The sequence below is a fragment of the Moschus berezovskii genome, chromosome X (assembly GCF_049115385.1).
Source record: "Moschus berezovskii isolate FMDL1 chromosome X, NW_MosBer_1.0, whole genome shotgun sequence".
NCBI lineage: Eukaryota > Metazoa > Chordata > Mammalia > Artiodactyla > Moschidae > Moschus > Moschus berezovskii.
Genome location: NC_142488.1, coordinates 35,566,610 through 35,591,650, shown reverse-complemented (window position 1 = coordinate 35,591,650; position 25,041 = coordinate 35,566,610). Strand labels below are relative to the sequence as shown.

The following is a 25,041-nucleotide window of genomic DNA, read 5'->3' as shown; positions in this document are numbered from 1 at the left end:
TGTGTAAAAAGTAAGGTATGCTATTGAAATTGTTGCAGGGGAAAGTGGTGATCACATGGCTGAAATGCATTATCTATGCTGTGCATTACCAGTGCCAATTTGTTTTACTATTAAAGATGAATAACTCGGGAAAGAAGAAGTCAGAGGTTGGTTGCATCTTGCTTAAGCATAGAGACTTTTATGCAAGGTGGCACACAGTTTATTAAATAAGTAAAACTTGTTTAATTTAGTTGTAATGTTTGGAAAAGTGTTACAGTTCGTATTCAGGACACTTGAATGAAGCTAATCAAGTACAGAGTGATTGGTAGCTGTTGTGATGTAAGAGAGAGTAGGAAGAATCTCAAGTGCCAAAGTAGCTCTAGTGACCAGTATGTAAAATGGACTGTTAAAAATTAAACATGTCTTATTGCAAAGGGGGAAAAAAGCGAAGTACAGGATCCTATGTGTTATACTACTGTTTAGATAAGCGTGCTATACATCTGTATATGCTTATATATACATTCTACAAGTGTTTGTGAGGACATGCATAAAACTCTCAAGGAGATTACATTTTAGAAAGTAGAGAACATTGGGAAACTGAGGAGCTATTCCAATTCTTGCATCTTATACCTAGAAAAACACTGACGTCATTAATGGTGAAAACTGCTTTGGCTATTAAAAAATTTTTTTTTTACAATTAAAAGTCAAAATAGAGTAGCTATGGTTCACACATCCTGGGAAATAACTATTTCCCAGATATCCTGAAATATGATATTATGGGTGTGACTTCAGATTAGACGCTGTGACCTAATGTAGAAGTTAATGCTCCTGTAATGCATGTTTGCTTCTGTACTTTGCTTGCTGCTCGTAAAACCAGAGTTACTCCATTTTAAGATAAGGTTGTTTTTAAGTAAAGATTCCTAAAATTGTTTTTGAAAAAATAAAAATAAAGAAAAAAGAAAAAGGCTTCACCATAAATTGTTTTATACATTTTGGTTTCTGAGCCTGTGGATGTAATTTCAAAAGTTAAATCAATAGAATACATTCTTTCAGAGAGGTGAACAGGTACAGGTAACCCTTTCTGGAAGCCTGGCTATGAATTAAAGGTAGAGAGTAGCCAGTTTAAGATGGAGATGAGCTGTAGGGACCTGTGTGCTCTGTGACTATCAGAGGTGAAATAGGTCATTGAGGGCTCGGTGCAATACGGAGGGCATGGACTCTGGGTAGGAACACCTAGAAGGGACATTCAAACTCTGCCCACAAGCCTACCTGCCAATTATTTGTAAAACTATAATGAGACCCATCTCACTCGCCTGTTGTTTGAATAAAATCACCTATGTAGTGTGACATAGTCCATCACCTATGTAACATCACATACTCCCCCATAATGAGATGACAGAAGAGCAGAAAGCATACAAAGACATGATTATGTTCTTAGGAGTCAGGCTCCCTCACTTACTAGCTGGGTAGTTTGAGAGCAGTAACATTACTCTGAAACTATTTTCTCACTTATAAAGAAGATCCATACCTCACAGGACGATTGCAAGAGTGATACAGACACTGTCAGAAAACAGGCAGTACGTCACATATTGCATGCATTTGGCAAATACTGGGTACAAGTCCCCCACCCCACCCCCGCCGTGGTTTAATGAAAGTTTGTGTTCAGTTCACTTGCCCAGCCATGTCCAACACTTTGCGACCCCATGAACCGCAGCACACCAAGCCTCCCTGTCCATCACCAACTCCCGGAGTCCACCCAAACCCATGTCCATTGAGTGAGTGATGCCATCCAACCATCTCATCCTCTGTCATCCCCTTCTCCTCCTGCCATCAATCTTTCCCAGCATCAGGGTCTTTTCAAATGAGTCAGCTAGTCGCATCACGTGGCCAAAGTATTGGAGTTTCAGCTTCAGCATCAGTCCTTCCAATGAACACCCAGGGCTGATCTCCTTTAGGATGCACTGGATGGATCTCCTTGCAGTCCAAGGGACTCTCAAGAGTCTTCTCCAACACCACAGTTCAAAAGCACCAATTCTTCAGTGCTCAGCTTTCTTTATAGTTCAACTCTCACATCCATACGTAACCACTGGATAAACCATAGCCTTGACTAGATGGACCTTTGTTGGCACAGTAATGTCTCTGCTTTTTAATATGCTATCTAGGTTGGTCATAACTTTCCTTCCAAGGAGTAAGTGTCTTTTAATTTCATGGCTGCAGTCACCATCCGCAGTGATTTTGGAGCCCAGAAAAATAAAGTCAGCCACTGTTTCCACTGTTTCCCCATCTATTTCCCATGAAGTGATGGGACCGGATGCCATGATCTTATTTTTCTGAATGTTGAGCTTCAAGCCAACCTTTTCACTCTCCTCTTTCACTTTCATCAAGAGGCTCTTAAGTTCCTCTTCACTTTCTGCCATAAGGGTGGTTTCATCTGCAAATCTGAGGTTATTGATATTTCTCCCAGCAATCTTGATTCCAGCTTGTGCTTCTTCCAGCCCAGCGTTTCTCATGATGTATCCTACATATATGTTAAATAAGCAGGGTGACAATATACAACCTTGATGTACTCCTTTTCCTATTTGGAACCAGTCTGTTGTTCCATGTCCAGTTCTAACTGTTGCTTCCTGACCTGCATACAGGTTTCTCAAGGGGCAGGTCAGGTGGTCTAGTATTCCCATCTCTCCCAGAATGTTCCACAGTTTGTTGTGATCTACCAGTCAAAGGCTTTGGCATAGTCAATAAAGCAGAAATAGATGTTTTTCTGGGACACTCTTGCTTTTTTGATGGTCCAGCGGATGTTGGCAATTTGATCTCTGGTTCCTCTGCCATTTCTAAAACCAGCTTGAACATCTGGAATTTCACGGTTCACATATTGCTGAAACCTGGCTTGGATAATTTTGAGCATGACTTTACTAGCGTGTGAGATGAGTGCAATTGTGCGGTAGTTTGAGCATTCTTTGGCATTTTCTTTCTTTGGGATTGGAATGAAAACTATGTCACTGCATTAGTACTGATTTTTGTTATCAACAACAAAAAAAATCCAAAGAGGGTTTTTGATTTTACAAAAAAAAGAAAGCCATTGCCATATTAATATAGAAAGTAGAGCAAGTGTTAGTTGCTCAGTCACGTCCGATTCTTTGCAACCCCATGGACTGTAGCCCACCAGGCTCATCTGTCCATGGGATTCTCCAGGCAAGAATACTGGAGTGGGTTACCATTCCCTTCTCCATGATACCTTCCTAACCCAGATATTGAACCCAGGTCTCCCACATTGCAGGCAGATTTTTTACTGTCTGAGCCACCAGGGAAGCCATAGGTCTTTTGTAAAAGTAAAGTGGCATAATACAAACTTTTGGAAACCAGGGGATAATCTTAGCTTTACACTATTTTGGCTTTTGAAAAGTTTCATAGGAATGTTCTACTTATGGGTAATGGGGAAACCTGTATTTAAACACAGCAGGGGTGGGGGTAAGATGGATTGAAGTTTTAGTGATGTTGAAAAATGCTTTCTTGTAGTCTTCTTGTATTGGTTAGATGAATCATAAGTAACAGAATGTACTCAAAGGAGCTTAAGCAGTAAGGATGATTTTATTTTCCAAGAATCTGGGGGATGACATGGGGAGGAAAATGTCATGCTTTGTGTCTGACTTAATTATAACAGAGCTCCACAAAGAATTCTGCAGTGCTCTTGACATTATCCTCATAGATACACATTGGCTGCCCTTGCACCAGGCATCACATCCTCATACAAGCATCATAGTCAGAATGATAAGAAAGGGGCAAAATGATTTCTTTTCATAAAGCTCATCACTTTTGTCAGGCAATTAAAATTTAATGAGAAATCTAGGCTATTTCTAGTTATATCTTGGGTCAAAACTCAGTCACATAGTCAACCAACCATGGCAACAGGAAAGACTACAAAATCAAACATCTTGAAAGAGGAAGAAAATTTTTATGATTATAATTTTATGCCAAGAAATTGGGCACACTGTCATTTCCAAAAGTTCAGTGTTCTCTTCATAAGTAAGAAGGGGGTGGCATGGATGTTGGATTAGTAATCAAGTGTCTGCCATGCTGCCTTTGCTGAGATGATGGATTAAATCATTAGCATCTTCAGTCACTCAGTCGTGTCCGACTCTTTGCGATCCCATGAATCACAGCATGCCAGGCCTCCTTGTCCGTCACCAGCTCCCGGATTTCACTCAAACTCATGTCCGTCGAGTTGGTGATGCCATCCATCCATTTCATTCTCTGTCGTCCCCGTCTCCTCCCGCCCCCAATCCCTCCCAGCATCAGAGTCTTTTCCAGTGAGTCAACTCATCACATGAGGTGGCCAAAGTATTGGAGCTTCAATTTCAGCATCAGACCTTCCAGTGAACACCCAGGATTGATCTCCTTTAGAATGGACTGGTTGGATCTCCTTGCAGTCCAAGGGACTCTCAAGAGTCTTCTCCAACACCACAGTTCAAAAGCATCAATTCTTCAGCACTCAGCTTTCTTCACAGTCCAACTCTCACATCCATACATGACCACTGGAAAAACCATAGCCTTGACTAGACGGACCTTGGTTGGCAAAGTAATGTCTCTGCTTTTTAATATACTATCTAGGTTGGTCATAACTTTCCTTCCAAGGAGTAAGCGTCTTTTAATTTCATGGCTGCAATCAGCATTTGCAGTGATTTTGGAGCCCCAAAAAATGAAGCCTGACACTGTTTCCACTGTTTCCCCATCTATTTCCCATGAAGTGATGGGACCAGATGCCATGATCTTCGTCTTCTGAATGTTGAGCTTCAAGCCAACCTTTTCACTCTCCTCTTTCACTTTCATCAAGAGGCTTTTGAGTTCCTCTTCACTTCTGCCATAAGGGTGGTGTCATCTGCATATCTGAGGTTATTGATATTTCTCCTGGCAATCTTGATTCCAGCTGGTGCTTCTTCCAGCCCAGCGTTCCTCATGATGTACTCTGCATATAAGTTGAATAAGCGTCTTAGTTTAATATAATTCAAACAATGAATTTTTTTTTTCTGCTAAAGGGTGGTGATGGTAGAGATGTGGTAGAACCGCAGTGAACATATTGGATATGTAAAGACAACTGATATGTTAAAAATATTTGACACTTTTATATGAATTTAGGGGCTATTGTTATAGACAAGGACTGGCAAGCATTTCAGGAAAAAACAAGATAGTCAATATTTTAGGCCTCGTGGGATATATGGATAGTGTCTCACCTACTTATTGACTTTGTAGCATAAACCCAACAACAGGCTACATGTAAATAAATGGTCATGGCTCAGTTCCAATAAAATTTTATTACAAAAGCAGATGGAAAAAATCACAGCAAATTATTTTGTGGATATCACTAAAATTATTCTAAAATTGGTATGGAGAGGCAATAAAAAAAAAAAACCCAGAAGAGTGAACATGGTATTAAAGGGGAATAGTAAAATTGGAAAATTGACATTACTCGACCTCAAGACTTATTATAAAGCAGCGGTAGTTGAAACAGTATGATATTGGTGAAAGAATAGTCAAACAGTCCCGTGAACAAACTAGGGAGTCAGTGGAGAATCTGCCTGCAGTGCAGGAGACCTGGGTTGGATCCCTGTGGTAGAAAGATTCCCTGGAGAAGGAAATCTAACCTATTCCAGTATTCTTGTCTGGAGAATTCCATGAACAGAGGAACCTGGCGGACTATAGTCCATGGGGTTGTAAAGAGTCAGACACAACTGAGCATGCGTGCTTTATCTCTAAGCAGTGTTAGGACCCCCAAATGGATATACTGAGCCACCACCAGGGAGTCCAGAAATACAACCGTATAAATCTAATCAAGTAATCCTAAAGAAAAAATGCAATCCAATGGAGCAAAGGTGGTATTTTCAAGAAATTGTACTGGAACAGCTGGACATTCATGTGCAAAGAAATGACACACAGTTTATATCCTTTACAAAATTTAACTTAAAATGAATCATAGACCTAGTTATAAAACTCCTAGAAAATAGCATTGGACAGACCTTAGATGACCTTGGGTATGTCAATGACTTTGTAGTTACAACACCAAAGACATCATCCATGGAAGAAATAATTGATAAACTGTATTTTGTTAAAATTAAAACTTCTGCCCTGTGAAAGACAATATTAAAAGAAGGAGAAGACAAGGCAGAGACTTGGAGAAAACATTCGCAGAAAACACATATGATCAAGGAGTGTTATCCAAAGTAGACAAATAACTCTTAAAACCTAACAATAAGAAAGCAAACATCGAACAGAGTTACAGATTTTACCATTTGTTATAAACTGGTATATATAATTTAACCAGAACCAAAAGAAAATTAGTATTGTGTGAATTCTGAAGCACTTTCAACATGTTGTAGGAATAATGTGGACTTTCTTGAGTTTTACACATTCATAAGTAAATGGTCTGTAGCTCGTGCCTTTGTTGGTTTTCTGTGAGTTGTAGTTTCTGGGAAGTGAGCAGCTCTCATTCCTGCAGCTCTTGTAATCCAGTCATTCGTGTGCCTCCTTCATGAGGATTCAGTACGGCTGTGGTGCTGTTATCCCTCTGATAGGAACTCTAACTCTGTGTGAAGCCCCAAAGTTCTGTTACTTATTTTTATTTTGCTGCTAAGTTGCTGCTAAGTCACTTCAGTCGTGTCCGACTCTGTGTGACCCCATAGATGGAAGCCCACCAGGCTCCCCCATCCCTGGGATTCTCCAGGCAAGAACACTAGAGTGGGTTGCCATTTCCTTCTCCAATGTGTAAAAGTGAAAAGTGAAAGTGAAGTCGCTCAGTCGTGTCTGACCCTTAGCGACCCCACAGACTGCAGCCTACCAGGCTCCTCCATCCATGGGATTTTCTAGGCAATAGTACTGGAGTGGCTTGCCAGTGCCTTCTCCGATTTTTATTTTATATTGTACTATATTTCATTTACAGTGTTGTGTTTGTTTCAGGTGTATAGCAAAGTGATACAGTCATATATATATATATATATATATATATATATATATATGAATTAACAAAAGCAGTTCCCGTCTTTTGATGGGTTGCTCATGGTTTATAACATAAATGGCATTATTTTGAGAGAGGGATAACTTAGGTATGGCATTGGGTTTTTTTTTTTTTCTTTTTGCAGCTTGAGGCAGTTGTAAAATAACTTAATGTAGCTTTTTACAACTGTGTATTCTATAGTATTTTTTCATTTGGTGAAATTTTAACTGTTAATGTTTTTGGCATTGTGCTTTGTACCATTTATTAAATAAAAATTTTTTAAAAAAGAAAACAAACAATGTAGTTTTAAAATGGGACAAAGACCTTAACAGATAGCTCATCAAAGAAAATATAAAGATGGCAAACAAGCATATGAAAAGATGCTCTGTATCATATGTCATCAGGGAAATGCCAACTGAAACAACAGTAAGATATCACTGCACACCTGTTAGAATGGCCAAAATCCAGAGCACAGACAACACTAAATGCTGACTAGGATGCGAAGCGTCAGGGACGCTCATTTGTTGCTAGTGGAAATGCAAAATGGTATAGCACTTTGGAAGACATTATGGTGGTTTCTTACAAAAGTAAACATATTCTTACCATATGATCCAGAAATCACACTCCTTGGTGTTTACTGAGAGGAGCTGAAAACTTACATTAACACAAAAACCTGCATGCAGATGTTTGTAGCAGCTTTATTAACAATGCCCAGGATGTCCTTCCATACGTGAATGGATAAATGAATTAGGATACAACCAGACAGTGTCATACTAATCAGCACTAAAAAGAAATGAGCTATCAAGCCATGGAAAGACGTGAAGAAGACATAAATGCATCTTACTAACTGAAAGAAGCCAACGTAAAAATGCTATATACTGTATGATTTCAACTGTATGACATTCTAGAAAAGACAAAAGTATGGAAAGAGTAGCCAAAAGAGTATGGTATTGGCATAAACACACACACACAGATCAGTGAAGCAAAACAGCCTGGGAATAAACCCAAATTAGTTAATTTATGACAATTTATGACAGAGGAGCCAAGAATATACAGTAGAGAAAAGACAGTTTCTGCAGTAAATGGTGTTGGGAAAACAGGATATCCACATGTAAAAGAAGGAAACTGGACCACTATTTTATACAAATCAGCTCAAAATGTATTAAAGACTTGAACGTAAGACTGAAACCATAAAACGTGTAGGAGAAAACAGAGGCATTAGTAAACTCCTTGATATTAGTCTTGTAGATGAGGTTTTGTATTGGACACCGAAGTGAAGGCAAGAAAAGCAAAAATAAACAGTGGGAGTACGTCAAACTAAAAGACTTGTGCCCAGCAAAGGAAACTATCGACAGAATAAAAAGGCAACCTATTGGATGGAAGAAAGTGAAAGTCACTCAGTCATGTCCGACTCTTTGTGACCCCGTGGGCTGTACAGTCCATGGAATTCTTTAGACCAGAATACTGGAGTGGGTAGCCTTTCCCTCGGAGAAGGCAATGGCACCCCACTCCAGTACTCTTGCCTGGAAAATCCCATGGATGGAGGAGCCTGGTAGGCTGCAGTCTGTGGGGTCGCTATAAGGGTCGGACACGACTGAGCGAGTTCACTTTCACTTTTCACTTTCACACATTGGAGAAGGAAATGGCAACCCACTCTAGTGTTCTTGCCTGGAGAATCCCAGGGATGGGGGAGCCTGGTGGGTTGTCGTCTATGGGGTCACACAGAGTCGGACACGACTGAAGTGACTTAGCAGCAGCAGCAGCCTTTCCCTTCTCCAGGGGATCTTCCCAACCCAGGGATCGAACTCAGGTCTCCTGCATTGCAGGCGGATTCTTTACCAGCTGAACCACAAGGAAAGCAAAATATTTGCAAATGATAAATCTGATAAGGTAGCAGTCCCCAACCTTTCTGGCACCAGGAACCGATTTTGTGGAAGACAATTTTTAATCAAATGGGGGTGAGGAGATGGTTTTGGGATGATTCAAGCACATTACGTACTTTGTGCACTTTATTTCTAATCCAGTGCTGCCACTGATCTGACAGGAGGTACCAGTCCATGGCCTAGAGGATGTGGACCCCTGTCATAAGAGGTTAATAGCCAAAATAAATAAACAACTCATAGAACTCAATAGGAAAAAACAATTGACTACTCAAATGGACAGAAGATCTGAATAGATGGTTTTGTGAAGAAGACATACAGATGGCTAAGAAGTACATAAAAAGATATTCAACATCACTTATCATCAGAGAAATACAAAGCAGAACCACCCCAGATATCACCCCACGCCTGTTAGAATGGCTGTTATCTAAAACACAAGAAATAACGCGTATTGGTGAAGCTGTGGAGTAAAGGAAACTCTTGGACAATGTTGATAGAATTGTAAATTGCTGCAGACACTATGGAAAACAGTATGGACGTTCCTCAAAAAGTTAAAAATATAACTGTCATAAGATATAGCAATTTCACTTCTGGGTATTTATGCAAAGGAAATGAAAACAATAACTCAAAAAGATGTATTCATTCCCGTGTTCACTTCAGCATTATTTACAATAGCCTAGGGAAATCGATGGGGAAACAGTGGAAACAGTGTCAGATTTTATTTTTTTGGGCTCCAAAATCACTGCAGATGCTGATTGCAGCCATGAAATTAAAAGACGCTTACTCCTTGGAAGGAAAGTCATGACCAACCTAGAAAGCATATTAAAAAGCAGAGACATTACTTTGCCAACCAAGGTCTGTCTAGTCAAGGCTATGGTTTTTCCTGTGGTCATGTATGGATGTGAGAGTTGGACTGTGAAGAAAGCTGAGCGCTGAAGAATTGATGCTTTTGAACTGTGGTGTTGAAGACTCTTGAGAGTCCCTTGGACTGCAAGAAGATCCAACCAGTCCATTCTAAAGGAGATCAATCCTGGGTATTCATTGGAAGGACTGATGCTAAAGCTGAAACTGCAAGACTTTGGCCACCTCATGCGACGAGTTGACTCACTGGAAAAGACTCTGATGCTGGGAGGGATTGGGGGTGGGAGGAGACGGGGACGACAGAGAATGAGATGGCTGGATTGTATCACCGACTCGATGGAGGTGAGTTTGAGTGAACTCCAGGAGTTGGTGATGGACAGGGAGGCCTGACGTGCTGTGATTCATGGGGTCGCAAAGAGTCGGACACGACTGAGCGACTGAACTGAGACATGGAAGCAACCCGAGTGTTCATTGATGAATGAATGAAAAAAGATGTGGTTTATATATACAATGGAATATTATTCAGGCATACAAAGAAGGAAATTGTGCATTGGCAACAATATGGATGGACTTGGAGGGCATTAGGCTAAGTGGAATAAGTCAGACCAAGAAAGACAAATACCATATGATCTCCTTTACTTGTGAAATCTAAAACAGCAACAACAACCGAAAACCAAACTCATAGAGGATGGATTGGTAGTTGCCAGAGCAAAGGTGAGGGGGTCAAGGTGAGCAAAATGGGTTAAGGGAGTCAAAAGACACAGTCTTCCAGCTGTAAGTCATGGGTTATAATGTACAGCATGGTGCCTGTAGTTAATAACACAATCGTACATTTGGAAGTTGCTAGTAGAGTAAATCTAAAAAGTTCTTATCACAAGTAAAAAATCTGTAACTATTGTATGGTAACTGATGTCAACTACTTGGGATCATTTCACAACATATACAAATATCTAAGCATTATGTTAAATACCTGAAATCAGTGGTGTCTGTCATTTATATCTCAATGTAAGAAATATGGAGACAGTGAAAATATTAGTGGTTGAGAGGGGAGGAGGAAAGAATAGGGTAAGAAGGTATTTTTGGGGGCATTGAATACTCTGTACATGACTATAATCAGGGGTGCATGTCCCTATACATTTGTCCAAGAATGTAGAATGTACACCACCAGTAAGGAATCCTAATATAAACTGTGGCCTTTGGGTGATTATGATGTATCATTGTAGGTTCACCAGTTGTCACAAATTTACCACTCTGCTGCTGGATGTTGATGGTGGCATAGATTATGCATGTGTGGGGCCAGGGTTCCTTTCTCTCAATTTTGCTATCAGCCTAAAACTACTCTTAAAAGTGTTGTTTAGTCAGTAAGTCATGTCCAACTCTTTGCGACCCCCTGGATTGTAGTATGTCAGGCTCCTCTTTCCTCCACTGTCTCCCAGAGTTTGCTCAAATTCATGACCATTGAGTCAGTGATGCCATCCAACCATCTCATCCTCTGTCGTCCCCTTCTCCTTTTGCCTTCCATCGTTCCCAGCATCAGGGTGTTTTCTAGTGAGTCAGTTCTTTGCATCAGGTGGCCAGAATATTGGAGTTTCAGAAATAGTCCTTACAATGAATATCCAGGATTGATTTTTCTTTAGAATCAAACTGGTCTGATCTCCTTGCAGTTGAAGGGACTCTCAAAAAACATAGTCTTTAACAAATTTAAAAAGTAACACAATAGATGGTGGACTGGATTTGGCTTGCAGGCCATAGTTTGACAACCCATGGTATAAAACAAAGCAGTTTGTGATGAAACAAATAGGTGTGTGTGTGTCTATGTCACTTGATGTGTCTGGTTAACCGTGTGTCTATGACCAAGAAAGGCTCACTGCCTGATGTGCATAGAACCCCGTCCTATAGCATTGGCTTTTGAGAAAAGGAAGAACTTTATTGTGAGGTCAACTGGCAGGGAGACAGACAGGAGGCAAGGCTCTTAAATCTGGTTCTTCAACCCAGGGTTGAAGGAGAACTTTAAGGGGTTCAGGAATCAGCTGATTGGCCAGGCTCAAAGCTGCTGGAAGCCATGGTCCCCTTTTCTCTTGGGAGGGTGGAGTATATTGCTGTTCAATGTTGTGTTTGTTTCTGCTGTAGCACAAAGTGAAGCCGCTCTGTGTATACATATAGCCCCTTCCTCTTCAGCCTCCCTCCCACACCCACATCCCACCCCTCTAGGTCATCACGGAACGCTGAGCTGAGCTCCCCGTGCTGTGCAGCAGCTGCCCACTGGCTGGCTGTTTCCCACACGGAAGTGTCTCTGTGGCAATGCTGCTTCCTCACTTGGCCCGCTCCCTCGTCCCCCACTGTCCACAAGTCCCTTGTCCATGTCTACATCTCATTCCTGCCTAGCCACTAGGTTCATCAATACCATTTCCCCAGATTCCATATATATGCGTTTAGTTCAGTTCAGTCGCTCAGTCATGTCCGACTCTTTCGAGCACATGGAGTGCTGTACACCAGGCTTCCTTGTCCATCACCAACTCCTGGAGCTTACTCAAACTCATGTCCATTGAGTCGATGATGCCATCCAACCATCACATCCTCTGTCATCCCCTTCTCCTCCCTCCTTCAATCATTCCCAGCATCAAGGTCTTTTCAAATGAGTCAGTTCTTCACATCAGGTGGCCAAAGTATTGGAATCTCACCTCCAACATCAGTCCTTCCAATGAATATTCAGAACTGATTTCCTTTAGGATAGACTGGTTGGTTCTCCTTGCAGTCCAAGGGACTCTCAAGAGTCTTCTCCAACATCACAGTTCAAAAGCATCAATTCATCAGTGGTCAGCTTTCTTTATAGTCCAACTCTCACATCTATACATGACTACTGGAAAAACCAAAGCTTTCACTAGACGGACCTTTGTTGGCAAAGTAATGTCTCTGCTTTTTAATATGCTGTCTAGGTTAATCATAGCTTTTTTTCCAAGGAGCAAGTGTCTTTTAATTTCATGGCTGCAATCACCACTTCAGTGATTTTGGAGCCCCCCCAAAATAAAGTCTGCCACTGTTTCCCCATGTGTTTGCCATGAAGTGATGGGACCAGATCCCATGATCTTAGTTTTCTGAATGTTGAGTTTTAAGCCAACTTTTTCACTCTCCTCTTTCACTTTGATCAAGAGGCTCTTTAGTTCCTCTTCACTTTCTGCCGTAAGTGTGGTGTCATCTGCATATCTGAGATTATTGATATTTCTCCTGGAAATCTTGGTTCTAGCTTGTGCTTCATCCAGTCTAGCATTTCTCATGCTGTACTCTGCATATAGAGCTTCCATTGTGGCTCAACTGGTAAAGAATCTGCCCGCAATGCAGGAGATCTGGGTTGAATCCCTGGGTTGGGAAGGTGCCCTGGAGAAGGGAAATGCTATCAGAATACCACTCCAGTATTCTGATCTGGAGAATTCCATGGACTGTATATAGTCCATGGGGTCACACAGAGTCAGATATGACTGAGTGACTTAAATGAAAAACAGGGACTTCCCTAGTGGCTCAGATGGTAAAGCATCTGCCTATAATGAGGGAGACCCAGGTTCAGTCCCTGGGTTGAGAAGATCTCCTAGAGAAGGAAATGGCAACCCACTCCAGTATTCTTGCCTGGAAAATCCCATAGACAGAGGATCCTGGTAGGCTACAGTCCATGGGGTCACAAAAAGTTGGACAGGACTGAACGACTTCACTTTCACTTTCTCTCTGCATATAAGTTAAATAAACAGGGTGATATTCCTTTCCCTATTTGGAACCAGTCTGTTGTTCCATGTCCAGTTCTAACTATTGCTTTGACCTACATACAGATTTCTCAGGAGACAGGTCAGGTGGTCTGGTATTCCCATCTCTTTCAGAATTTTCCACAGTTTATTGTGATCCACACAGTCAAAAGCTTTGGCATAGTCAATAAAGGAAAAGTAGATGTTTTTCTGGAACTCTCTTGCTTTTTTGATGATCCAGCAGATGTTGGCAATTTGATCTCTGGCTCCCTTGCCTTTTCTAAATCCAGCTTGAACATCTAGAAGTTCACCATTCACGTACTGCTGAAGCATGGCTTGGAGAATTTTGAGCATTACTTTACTAGCGTGTGAGATGAGTGCAGTTGTGCCGTAGTTTGAACATTCTTTGACTATGCCATATTTGTTTTTCTATTCCAGACTGACTTCACTCTGTGTGACAGACTCTAGGTCTATCCACATCACTACAGATGTCCCAATTTCATTCCTTTTTATGGGCAAGTACTATTCCATTGTATATATGTACATGTTCTTTATCCATTTATCTGTCAATGGACATTTAGGCTGCTTCCAGGTCCTGGCAGTTGTGAGTAGTTCTGCTGTGAACATTGGGGTACATGTGTCTTTGAATTATGGTTTTCTCAGGGTATATGCCCAGTAGTGGGGTCTCTGAGTCATAAGGAACCTTCATACTGTTCTCCATTGTGACTGCACCAGTTTACACTCCCACCAGCAGTGCAAGAGGGTTCTCTTTTCTCCACATCCTCGCCACCATTTATTGTTTGTAGTTTTTTGATGATGGCCATTGTGACCATTGTGAGGTGGCACATCACTGTGATTTTGATTTGCATTTTTCTAATTATTACTGATGTTGAGCATGTGTTCATGAGCTTTTTGCCCATCTGTATGTCTTCTTTGGAGAAATGTTTGTTTCTTTGCATATTTTGGCTGTGCTGGGTCTTTCTTGCTGTGTGAGGGCTTTCTCTGTTGTGCTGCATGGGAGCTGCTCTCCAGCTGTGGTGTGTGAGTTTCTCATTTCGGTTGCTTCTCTTGTTGCAGAGCATGGGCTCTAGGCACATGGGTTTCAGTAGTTGTGGCTCGCGGGCCTAGTTGCTCAGCGACATGTGAGATCTTCCCGAAGCAGGGATTGAACCAGTTTCCCCTGCATTGCAAGGCATATTCTTAACTACTGGGTCACTAGGGAAGCCCTCATGGTAAGTTTCAATTTGTATTGCTCTACTGATTAGTAATATTGAGCATAACATCCCCATTCATCTGCTCTCTAGGTCCATTACTGAATTCTGAGGCTTAAACAGCAATAGGTCCACACGTGGGATGAGTGCTACGGCTTTGGGACCTGGGGTTTTGGTTCTGGCTGATTTTCTGTGGCCTGACAGGCCAAATTATTTCCCAGGTGACGCTAGTGGTAAAGAACCCACCTGCCAGCTCAGGAGCCACAAGAGACGTGGGTTTGATCCCTGGGTCGGGAAGATCCCTGAAGGACAAAATGGCAGTCCACTCCAGTATTCTTGCCTGGGAAATCCCATGGACAGAGGAGCCTGGCAGGCTACAGTCCATGGGATCCCAGAGAGTTGGATACAACTGAGTGACTTAGCATGCATGCATGATGGGCCAAATTATTTCCATTAGTTATAAAACTATCCATCTTTTGGTGGCCTGGGCAGTGAGCTATGGCTGGTTCTTCCAGCATTCTAACAGAGTCTAATCAGGCCTGGATCTCCTCTGTGTATTTCTTTCCTTCCTGATGTTCATAGACCTCTCTTTTCATATGGCCCCACATACCTGTACCACAGAGAAGGTGTACTTAGAATGAGTATAAGGAGTTACCTTTTTCTTAACTCCAAGGTGCAGGGCTCTCATGCAGGTTATTAGCTCTGCCTTCTGGGCAGACCTTCCTGGAGGAGGATTTCTGCTTCTCGGACTTCTGATGAGTTACTGTTGCATACCAAAGAGTCCCCTGTCCATGAAGCTGCTCCCATTTGTAAGCATTTCCGTATCTGGATTGTCAGGTCAGGTCTGCTAGAATGGACTTGACTGAATTGTACAGAAAGGCCTTATGGCATTCTGAAGTCTATCTTAGTGGCTCATTGTCATTTCCTTTAAGAGTGTCATATAGGGGTTTACCATGATCCCAAAGTTAGGGACCCAAATACAACAAAGCCCAGCCATTCCTAAAATCCTCATGATTGCCTTCTGGTGATCAATGCAGTCCCTCTAATGCCTCCCTTCGATTTGAAATATGTTTCTTTATCATAGATATTTTACAGTTAGTTGAGAAGTTTTCACTTTTCCCAAGGAGACTTTTTATCCCCAATCTGCCAGAAAGTTAAAAGTAAGGATTGTATTTTGGCCTGAAGCTTCCTTCGTTTTACTAGCCATTAGGTATATTATTCACTTATTGCAGTACAACTCCTTCATTTAATTGGCGGTCCCTTAAGTCCTTGGTTAAGGCTTGCCGAGAAGATGGCAGGGGCATTCTTCGATCCTTGTGGGAGCACCATCCAACAATAAGATTGTTTCATATTAGTCTCTGGATCATCTCATTCAAAGGCAACAGTTCCTAGGCCTCAGGACTGAGTGGTATGCAGTAAAAGGGATCTTTTAGGTCCAGATTGTAAAGCAGAAAAGTCTCTGGATAAGACTGTAAGCAAAAATATAAGGATTTGGCACTATGGGACATATATCATGTACAATTTAGTCAATGGGTCTCAGATCCCATGCAAACAATAATCTGTGGCCCCTGGCTTTTATACCGGCAGTATTAGAGTATTTTACTGCTATTGATAAGTTTGATAAGGGGCTTCCCTGGTACCTCAGATGGTAGAGAATCTGCCTGCAATGCAGGAGACCCAGTTCGATCCCTGGGTAAGGAAGATCTTCTGGAAAAGGGAATGGCTACCCACTCCAGTATCCTTGCATGGAGATTCCCATGGACGGAAGAGTCTGGTGGGCTACAGTCCATGAGGCTGTAAAGAGTCAGACACGACTGAACCACTAACACTACACTACTGAGTTTGGATTAATTGCCATTTAATAAAGGTGGTTGTCATAGGCTTTATACTTCACATGGCTCTTTAAAGGTTATTGCTTTTTCAGTTCTGACACTGGCACCAGGGTGGAGTTTTCCTACTAATGGGTCAGCGGTCTTGGCTCTTCCTGGCCTCCCCACAACTCAAGCGTCAGCTCTTACCTTTTGTAGAATTTCTTCAGGGACTTCTGGTTGAAGTTTGTCTCTCCATTGTCATAGCACAGCTTGGAGGGTTCAGGCTTGACCTAGGAGTTCTTTAGCGTCTACTTTTTCTGGTGAGAAAGTCACTTGGGCATTTAACTTTGTTAGATCTTCCCCCAGTAAGGGAATAGGGCATTCAGACCAATATGGAAAGCTGTGCCCTACATATGCTTCCCCCCTCCAGCCCAATTATATAAGATCTGAGGTAGAAAATGGAGAGTGTACATGTGTGAATGCCCTGGGTTGACCTTTGTCATCTAGCACTTTGGGAACTTGTTTCATTTCATACTGCCCTGCCTGAGGGCAATTTTAAACATATTTAAAATTAATATCTTTTAATTTAAATGAATCATTTACTATATAATAAACCATCTACTCTTTTAAGCAATAGTTTCTTGATCCTTATTTTACATATGAGAAAACAGAGGCACAGAGAAGGTAATTAACATTCCCCAGTGCCCTCAATTTAGTAAGTGGCTAGAATGGGATTTGAACCCGGGCCATCTATGTAGAAGAATCCACAACACCAGACTGTTTCTCCAAAACAGGAGCGTAAGAAGGAGCTTCAGGCTTCCCGGGTGGCTCAGTGGTAAAGAATCCTTCTGCCAAAGCAGGAGACCTGGGTTTGATCCCTGATCCAGGAAGATCCCACATTTCACAGAGCAACTCAGGCCGGGCATCACAACTGCTCAACCTGTGCTCTAGAGCCGGGGAACCACAACGGCTGAGCCCATGTGCCCCAACTACTGAAGTCCAAGTGCCTCGAGCCCATGGTGTGCAATAGGCGAAGCCACCACAATAAGAAACCCACATACCGCAACTAGAGAAAAGCCTGCACAGTAACAAAGCCCTGCTGCTGCTGCTAAGTCGCTTCAGTCGTGTCCAACTCTGTGTGACCCCATAGACGGCAGCCGAACAGGCTCCGCCATCCCTGGGATTCTCCAGGCAAGAACACTGGAGTGGGTTGCCATTTCCTTCTCCAACAAAGCCCTAGTACAACCAAAAAGTCAATTTCTAGTTATAAAGATAACAGCTACTCACCTGGTGCTTGCTTCTATCTAGTGGAGCACAGTTAATTGACATATGTAGGATCTGAGACATTGTCAGAAAGAGGAAAATGAAAGTGTTAGTCACTCAGTCCTGTCTGACTGTTTGCGACCCCATGGACTATAGCCTGCTAGGCTACTCTGTTCATGCAATTCTCTAGGCAAGAACCCTGGAGTGGGTGGACATTCCCTTCTCCCAGGGATCTCCATGACCCAGGGACTAAACCCAGATTCCCTTCATTGCAGGCAGATTCTTTACAGTCTGAGCTACAGGGAGGAATATTTATAAATATTCAAAGCAGTTTGCAAACTTTAGTGAGACTCAGATTGACCATATGTCAATCTGAGGACCATCTCTTATCAAGGACCATAAGACACTCAAGATCTGTAAAATTTTAACTTTTGCCTTATTAACCACACCTAGGCACAAAATAAACATATTTTGAGTGTTTTTGTTAGCTGAAGGCAATATTAGGGTTTACATGTGTAGAGACTTCATCTGATCAAACGGAGTTGACCCAGAGGCTGAATTTTTAAAGGGGGAGAGGAAAAAAATATTTTTTTTGGCTGTGCTGGGTCTTTGTTGCTACACATGGTTCTCCTGAGGCATGTGGGATCATAATTTCCAGACCAGAGATAGAACCTGTATCCCCTGTGTTGGAAGGCAGCTTCTTAACCACTGGACCACCAGGGAAGTCCCTATCATTTCCTTAAGAAATCTTTTTTTTTTTAAACTGGAAAATTTCTTTCTGCAAAGTCACAAAAAGATAAAAAGTTCAGTCTTCTCCCCATTCTGAACGCAGACCCCAGGAGGCCACACTGAGGTCAGGAACAGACTGATTTGGGGTGACAGGGTGTGGGCACAGGTGGGCACATTCTGCAGTGAGCTAATGATCAAGTTGAGTTCAGCACCCCTCTGGGTGTTTCATCGCCTCAGCCCTGCTTCTGCATGTTAGTTACCCTGGGCTTGGACTCTGCCATACTCCTAGTCCACTCTCCAGTGAGATTTTCCACTCACATGACCACAACACAATTTATGTAGGCATCATGACATTTCCCATAGGTCTGTTTCTAAAGCTGACATCCACTCTGAACTCCAGATTTATTTTTCTGGCTACCTGCATGACAGTTCCACTTGGATGTCTAATATGCATCTCAGATTTGAAATGACATGCCTTCTCCAACCTTCCATCCGAGCTGTGCCCCTGGCAAAAGACCCCAAATTGACAAAAGGGCACCACCATCAACCCAGGCTAAATTAGACTTCTTTCTTCATATCTCACTCTTCCTCTCTGGTCCATGAGGAAACCTTGCTGATGTATCCAAATCCATCTGCCATGTGTCTGCATCTCTTCATTTCTTCATCCTCCACTGCAGTAAAACCACCATCGTCTTTCACCTGGACCAGCTGTGATGCCTACTAAGTGGTCTCCCAGCTTCCACCCTTCCCCCTCTACATTCCTCAGTGCAGCCAGTGCCACAGACTTCATATTCAGGGGGCTTCATTTTACTGTATATTCAGTATCACAAATTGACCTTCATCATGAGCTTATATTTTTCACACTAGAAGGGCTATACAGAATCGCCCTCAATAGAATTGAGGTAAATTTTGAGTGGTATCATGCTACTTTATCACAGGGTGGTACAGTTCATGTAAAAATCACACATGGATGTTTTGTAAGGGCAGCATCCATGCTCAACAGTGGTGACCACAGGAAGTGTGTCTCTAGGAAAGCCAGCACTGCTGCACTTAGATTGTCACTGTAGCTCAGGGTGAGCTTGTCAGAGAGGGACTCGGCTATGCCAGCATCCAGGGCCCCCATCTTGCTACCCAGAAGTCTGCTCCAAACAAAATGAAGACCGCTTTATTTCATTCCCTTCCCAATCCCTTTCCCTTCACAGTTTCTGGAGATCAACCCCAACCATGATTTTCAGGCCATATTTCTATAGCTCATCTATTCACAGGCACCCACATTCACCAGAGCCTCACCTCACCCACCCCCACCCCATAAACCACATTGTATATTAGGGGAAGGCACATTTTGTATTGTTCAGGGTCCCATGGATCCCCTTCTTCCCTCCCTCTGCGGAGATCCTGAGCCGCCTGCGAACAGGGCATTGGTAGCTCGAGAAGACTCCCAAATACCTGTTTTAAAACTTGACAGTTAAGGGTTTGCACGCATGAATCAACAAGGCACCTTTATTTCTTTAGGAAGCAATTACTTTATTGGAAGAACCGGAAACACTGAAAGAAGGAAAACTTAAGTGAACTTTTTCTGCAAGGGCAATACTGCGGTCTGCATGGCAAGCAGGGTGACCTTGGGCAGTCACCCAGGACTTGGGGGAATGTCCAGTCCAGGATCAGTCCTTCTTGTCGTTATCACCCAGGGTGAGCTTGTCAAAGATGAAGTCTGCCAGGCCGCCTTCCAGGGACCCCTTGTTGCTCAGGATGCTGACATGGTCTCCCAGGTCCTTGATGAACTTGGCCTGCTGGTCCAGGTAGCCGGTCCCCAGGAAGTGGCACAGGTCGGCATCACTGCTGTCGGTGGCCATCTGGGTCAGGTTGAGCAGGCTCAAGTTGACGCACTTCTCCAGGTGCAGGCTGTTCTGCATGGCCTGGAGTCCACTCTCCCACTCTTGGGTCTCAGGGTTTCTCATGTCCAGGAAGGAGAAGCTACCCCCACGCCGGTTCTGCAGCAACATCAGGCTCTCGGCCATCTCACTGTGCTCCTGGGAGTGGAGCAGGAAGAAGCCAGAGAAGTGCTGCAAGGCCACGTCGTGGTGGTGGTGCAGGGAGCAGTCCCTGGCCGGGCACTGGAGGGAGGCGAGGAGCTCCAGGGCGGTGCAGCTGCTGCACTCTGGTGGTAGCGCTGGCGCACCTGCGAGGCGACTGCAGATGGCATGGCAGGCGGCTACAAGACCATCTGGAAGGTGTCTCGAATGAGGGAGGTGCAGCAAGGGCAGCAGCATGTGGGGGGGTGCTGGCTGCCTCCTCAGAGCCTTCTCATGGTGACACATGACGGTGGACAGAGGTAGGTTCTGGGCCACAGGGCAGGTGGCTGGGTGTGGGCTCTGGAATGGACAGGAAATGGCAACCATTTTGCATGGTGAGTGCCTGAGGAGATTCTGTAGATCAGTGCTTCTCAAGCTTTCCCTGGCACATGAATCTCTAGGGATTCCATTCAAGTACAGATTCTGATTCACTTGTTCTGGGGTCCGGCTAGGAATCTGCATTTCTAGCAAACTCCCAAATGAAGCCAGTATTCGTGGTGTCAGGGAGCTTACTTTGAGTAGCAAGAATTTAGAGCCCTCGGCATGGAATTCACTGGATGAGCAGATAGAGAGATGAGGAAGGGATGGGACTGTGAGAAGAAAGGACAGGCATGCATCCTGGTGAGACAAGCAAGATGTAGAAGACTTTCCTCCTTATCATGTAGAATCCCTTCCTCTCGATTTCACAAATTGTTGAGATTGTTGTTCAGTCGCTAAGGCATGTCCAACTCTGCAACCCTGTGGCCTGCAGCAGGCCAGGCTTCCCTGTCCTTCACTGTTTCCCGGAGTTTGCTCAAACTCATGTCCATTGAGTCAGTGATGCCATCCAACTATCTCATCCTCTGTCGCCCCCTTCTCCTCCCGCCTTCAATCTTTCCCAGCATCAGGGTCTTTTCCAATGAGTCGGCTCTTTCCATCAGGTGACCTAAGTGTTGGAGCTTCAGCATCAGTCCTTCCAGTGAATATTCGGGACCGATTTCCTTTAGGATTGACTGGTTTGATCTCTTCCCTGTCCAAGAGACTCTCAAGAGTCTTCTCCAACATCACAATTTGAAAGCATGAATTCTTTGGCTCTCAGCCTTCTTTATGGTTCAACTCTCACATTCATACATGACTACTGGAAAGACCATAGCTTTGACTATACAGACCTGTACAACAGAGCAGCCCACACAGTCCTGCATCACATAAGCTGCTTCCTGTACACAGACAGTGGGGAGCACTTGTTTATTAGTTGAACTGGTTCAGTAGGCCTAGGTTGGTTAAATGAACTCATGATACATTACATACCATATATAAGTATTTCAGAACCAAAGAAATGTAACGAGAAAGCATAGGTGGCCTGACCCTTGTGATCTCTCACTTAATCTTCCAGGGCTCTGCTTATCTTCTTGTCCAGTAGTTAGTTTACCCAGTCCTGTGAGTCCAGCACTCTCAAGATGTTGACTCCCCTGTGTTTATTTTCAGTGCTGCTATCTCACCTTGTTACTCAACCAGCCTGGGGTGCACTCCCCCAAAACACAGTGAAACCAGTCTACTGGCACAGGTTGTATAAGGGGAAGTACAGCCTTTATTGCAGGCCAGGCAAGAACCGGCAGCTCATGCTGAGAAGACCCCAGCTCTCCAGTTGCTTTCACCAGAAGGTTTTTCACAACAGTGTGAGGCAAAGGGTCTCGGGGTGCATGATCACCTTGTGTTCAATTCTCTGATCCATTGATGGCAAGGTAACGGTGATGTTTTCAGGAATCTCAGTCATGAACCTTCTGGTTTCAGCAGGTCTGGGTTATACATTCTTGTGGCCAGCATGTAGTTAACTCTTTCTACATGGTGGGGTTTTGGTAACTGCAGTGCCACTAAAGGACATATCTCAGAATATTATATAAACCCTTGAGAAGAAACTGAAGGTGTTTTAATGGCTAAACTATTATTTGTTCTTGGCTGAGTGTTTTCATTTGTTTCTGTACATTTTCTCTTCTCTGATTAAATTTACTGTAAGCTTTTTTAGGGACAAGAGGTGGGAGGGGCACACAAGGGTCTAACCCCAGAAACGCCCTACAGAGCAGTGCTTGATTTCCACATGAGCTTCAGATTCAGTTTTCTGTCTGCCTGCAAGGCATTTCCACTTCTGAATCTAATAGGCAACTGAGACTTACATGACATGCCTTCCCACATCCTTTTGGTCTTCCTGATAACATCCCCAGATTAATTAATAGCAACACTTTCAACCCAGGTGATCAAGGGCAAAACCTGGAATGGAGATTATTTCCCACCATTTCCCATTTTTCTCCTCTGTCCCATAAGCAAATCTTGTCTCCAGAATCCATCTGGAACATGTGAAGATCTCATTTCCTCAGCAACCACTCTATTTCCAGCCACCACTGTCTTTCTGCCCTGCTACCATGTCTCCTAATTTGTCTCCCAGCCTCAACTCACCATCACTCACCTACTTTCTTTAAAGGAGCCGAAATCACTGGCTTCACATTCGGGGAGTCTTATTTTTTATTCAAAAACAAAAATTTGACCTTAACCTTGACCACATATTTTTCAGCCCTTCTCCTGAGGTAGTTTGAGTTTTCTGGTATGATTACTTTAATGGAAGAAAGGGTACAATGGAAGGGGGGAAAATATGTGTTTCTGTGTGTGTGAGAGAGAGTTGGACCATAAAAATTGCTGAGTGCCAAAGATGCTTTTGAACTGTGGTGCTGGAGAAGACTTGACAGTCCCTTGGACTGCAAGATCAAACCAGTCAATCCTAAAGGCAATCAACCCTGAATATTCAATGGAAGGACTGAAGCTAAAGTCCAATACTTTGGCCACCTGATGTGAAGAGCTGACTCATTAGAAAAGATCCTGATGCTGGGAAGGATTGAAGGCAGGAGGAGAAGAGGGTGGCAGATGATGAGATTGTTAGCATCACCAACTCAGTGGACAAGAAGTTGAGCAAACTCTGGGAGATGGTGAAGGACAGGGACACCTGACATGCTGTGGTCCATGGTGTTGCAAAGCTGGACATGACTTAGAGACTGAGCAACAACATATATGATGCATGTGTTTTAAGGGCAATCTGCGTGACTGGCGTAGTGCGCTAGGATGTCGCTCCTGTGTCTATAGGGAAGTCAGCCTGTGGCTTACTTACCAGTATCCGTGCTGTCCAGGGAGACACTGTTAAAGACGGACCATGCCATACCTGTTTAGGACCCCACATGCTACTCAGAAGCAATAGACTTCAACATTTGCATAATCTATTCACCTAAAGGTTTTCAGGTAAAGTTGAAGACTCCCTTGTTTTACTCCCTGTCCAATCTCCTTCACTTCTCCCTAAGAGACAAACAGTATTTTGAATGCCATACTACGGTGTATATATATGTGTGTGTATATATATATCATTTTACCATGTACAGGCACCCACATAGACCAGGGCCTCAGATGGCCCACCCCGCCCTCTCCACCTACTTTGCTCATGCAGATCCTGTGTTTTCCAGGATCCCAGGAACCCCTTTTCCATCCCTCTGCAGAGATCCTGAGCTGTATATGGACCAGACCCGGGTAGCTGAGAGAGACTCCTGGATACCTGTTTTAAAGTTCAAAAGGTGAGAGGGTTGCACACAAGAATCAAACAGAGACCATTTATTGAGGAACCAAATAACTTTATGTGAAGAACTGGTAAAATGCAAGAAAAAAACTTAGGTAAACTTTTTCTGCAAGGGCAACACTGTGACCTTGGGCCCAAGGCAGGGTGACCTTAGGCTGTCACCCGGGACTCAGGGGAAAGTGCAGTCCAGGCTCAGTCCTTGTCACCGGCGCCCAGGGTGAGCTTGTCAAAAGCGTACTCTGCCAGGCCGCCTTCCGGCGCCCCCATCTTGCGCACGCTGGTGAGATGGTCCCCCAGCTCCTTGATGAACTCGAGCTGCTGGTCCAAGTGGCGCGTCTCCAGGAAGCGGCACAGGCGGGCGTCGCTGCTCTCGGTGGCCAGCTGGTGCAGGTCGAGCAGGCCGTGGCTGACACTCTTCTCCAGGAGCAGGGCGTCCTGCATGGCCTGGAGGCTGTGCTCCCACTCTCGGCTGTCGGACATCCTGATGTTGAGGAAGGGGACGCAGCCGCCACGCTGGTTCTGCAGGAACATCAGGCTCTCGTCCGCCTCGCTGTGGGCCGCCTCGCTGTGCTCCCGGGAGCGGAGCAGGAAGAAGCGGGAGAAGTGCTGCAAGGCCATGTCCTGGTTGGGGTGCAGGGAGCAGGCCCTGGCCAGGCACTGGAGGGAGGCGTGGCGCTCCAGGGCAGCGCAGCTGCTGCCCGCGGCTTCGCGCTTGGGGCGGTAGTGGAAGCGCACTTGTCAGGCCGCTGCGGGCAGCATGGCGGGCATCGTCGCCACCATTCGGAAGGCGCCTCGGATGAGGGCGGTACGGCGGGGGCAGCAGCGGGGTGGGCAGCAGCGGGTGTGGAGGTGCTGGCCGCCTCCTCAGAGCCTTCTCACGGTGACCCATGAAGTGTCGACAGCCAGAGGTGGGCTCGGGGGAAGGTGGCT

The 25,041-nt window shown here is 44.0% G+C and overlaps 1 long non-coding RNA gene and 2 pseudogenes across 1 annotated transcript in view; 1 reads left to right on the top strand and 2 right to left on the bottom strand.

The window, feature by feature from the left end:
- LOC148773262 (uncharacterized) overlaps positions 1 to 25,041 on the top strand; it is a 201,957-nt gene that overhangs the window by 117,116 nt on the left and 59,800 nt on the right. The window lies entirely within an intron of this gene.
- On the bottom strand, positions 20,112 to 20,849 carry LOC129563851 (ferritin heavy chain pseudogene; annotated as a pseudogene).
- LOC129563850 (ferritin heavy chain pseudogene) lies at positions 24,304 to 24,891 on the bottom strand (annotated as a pseudogene).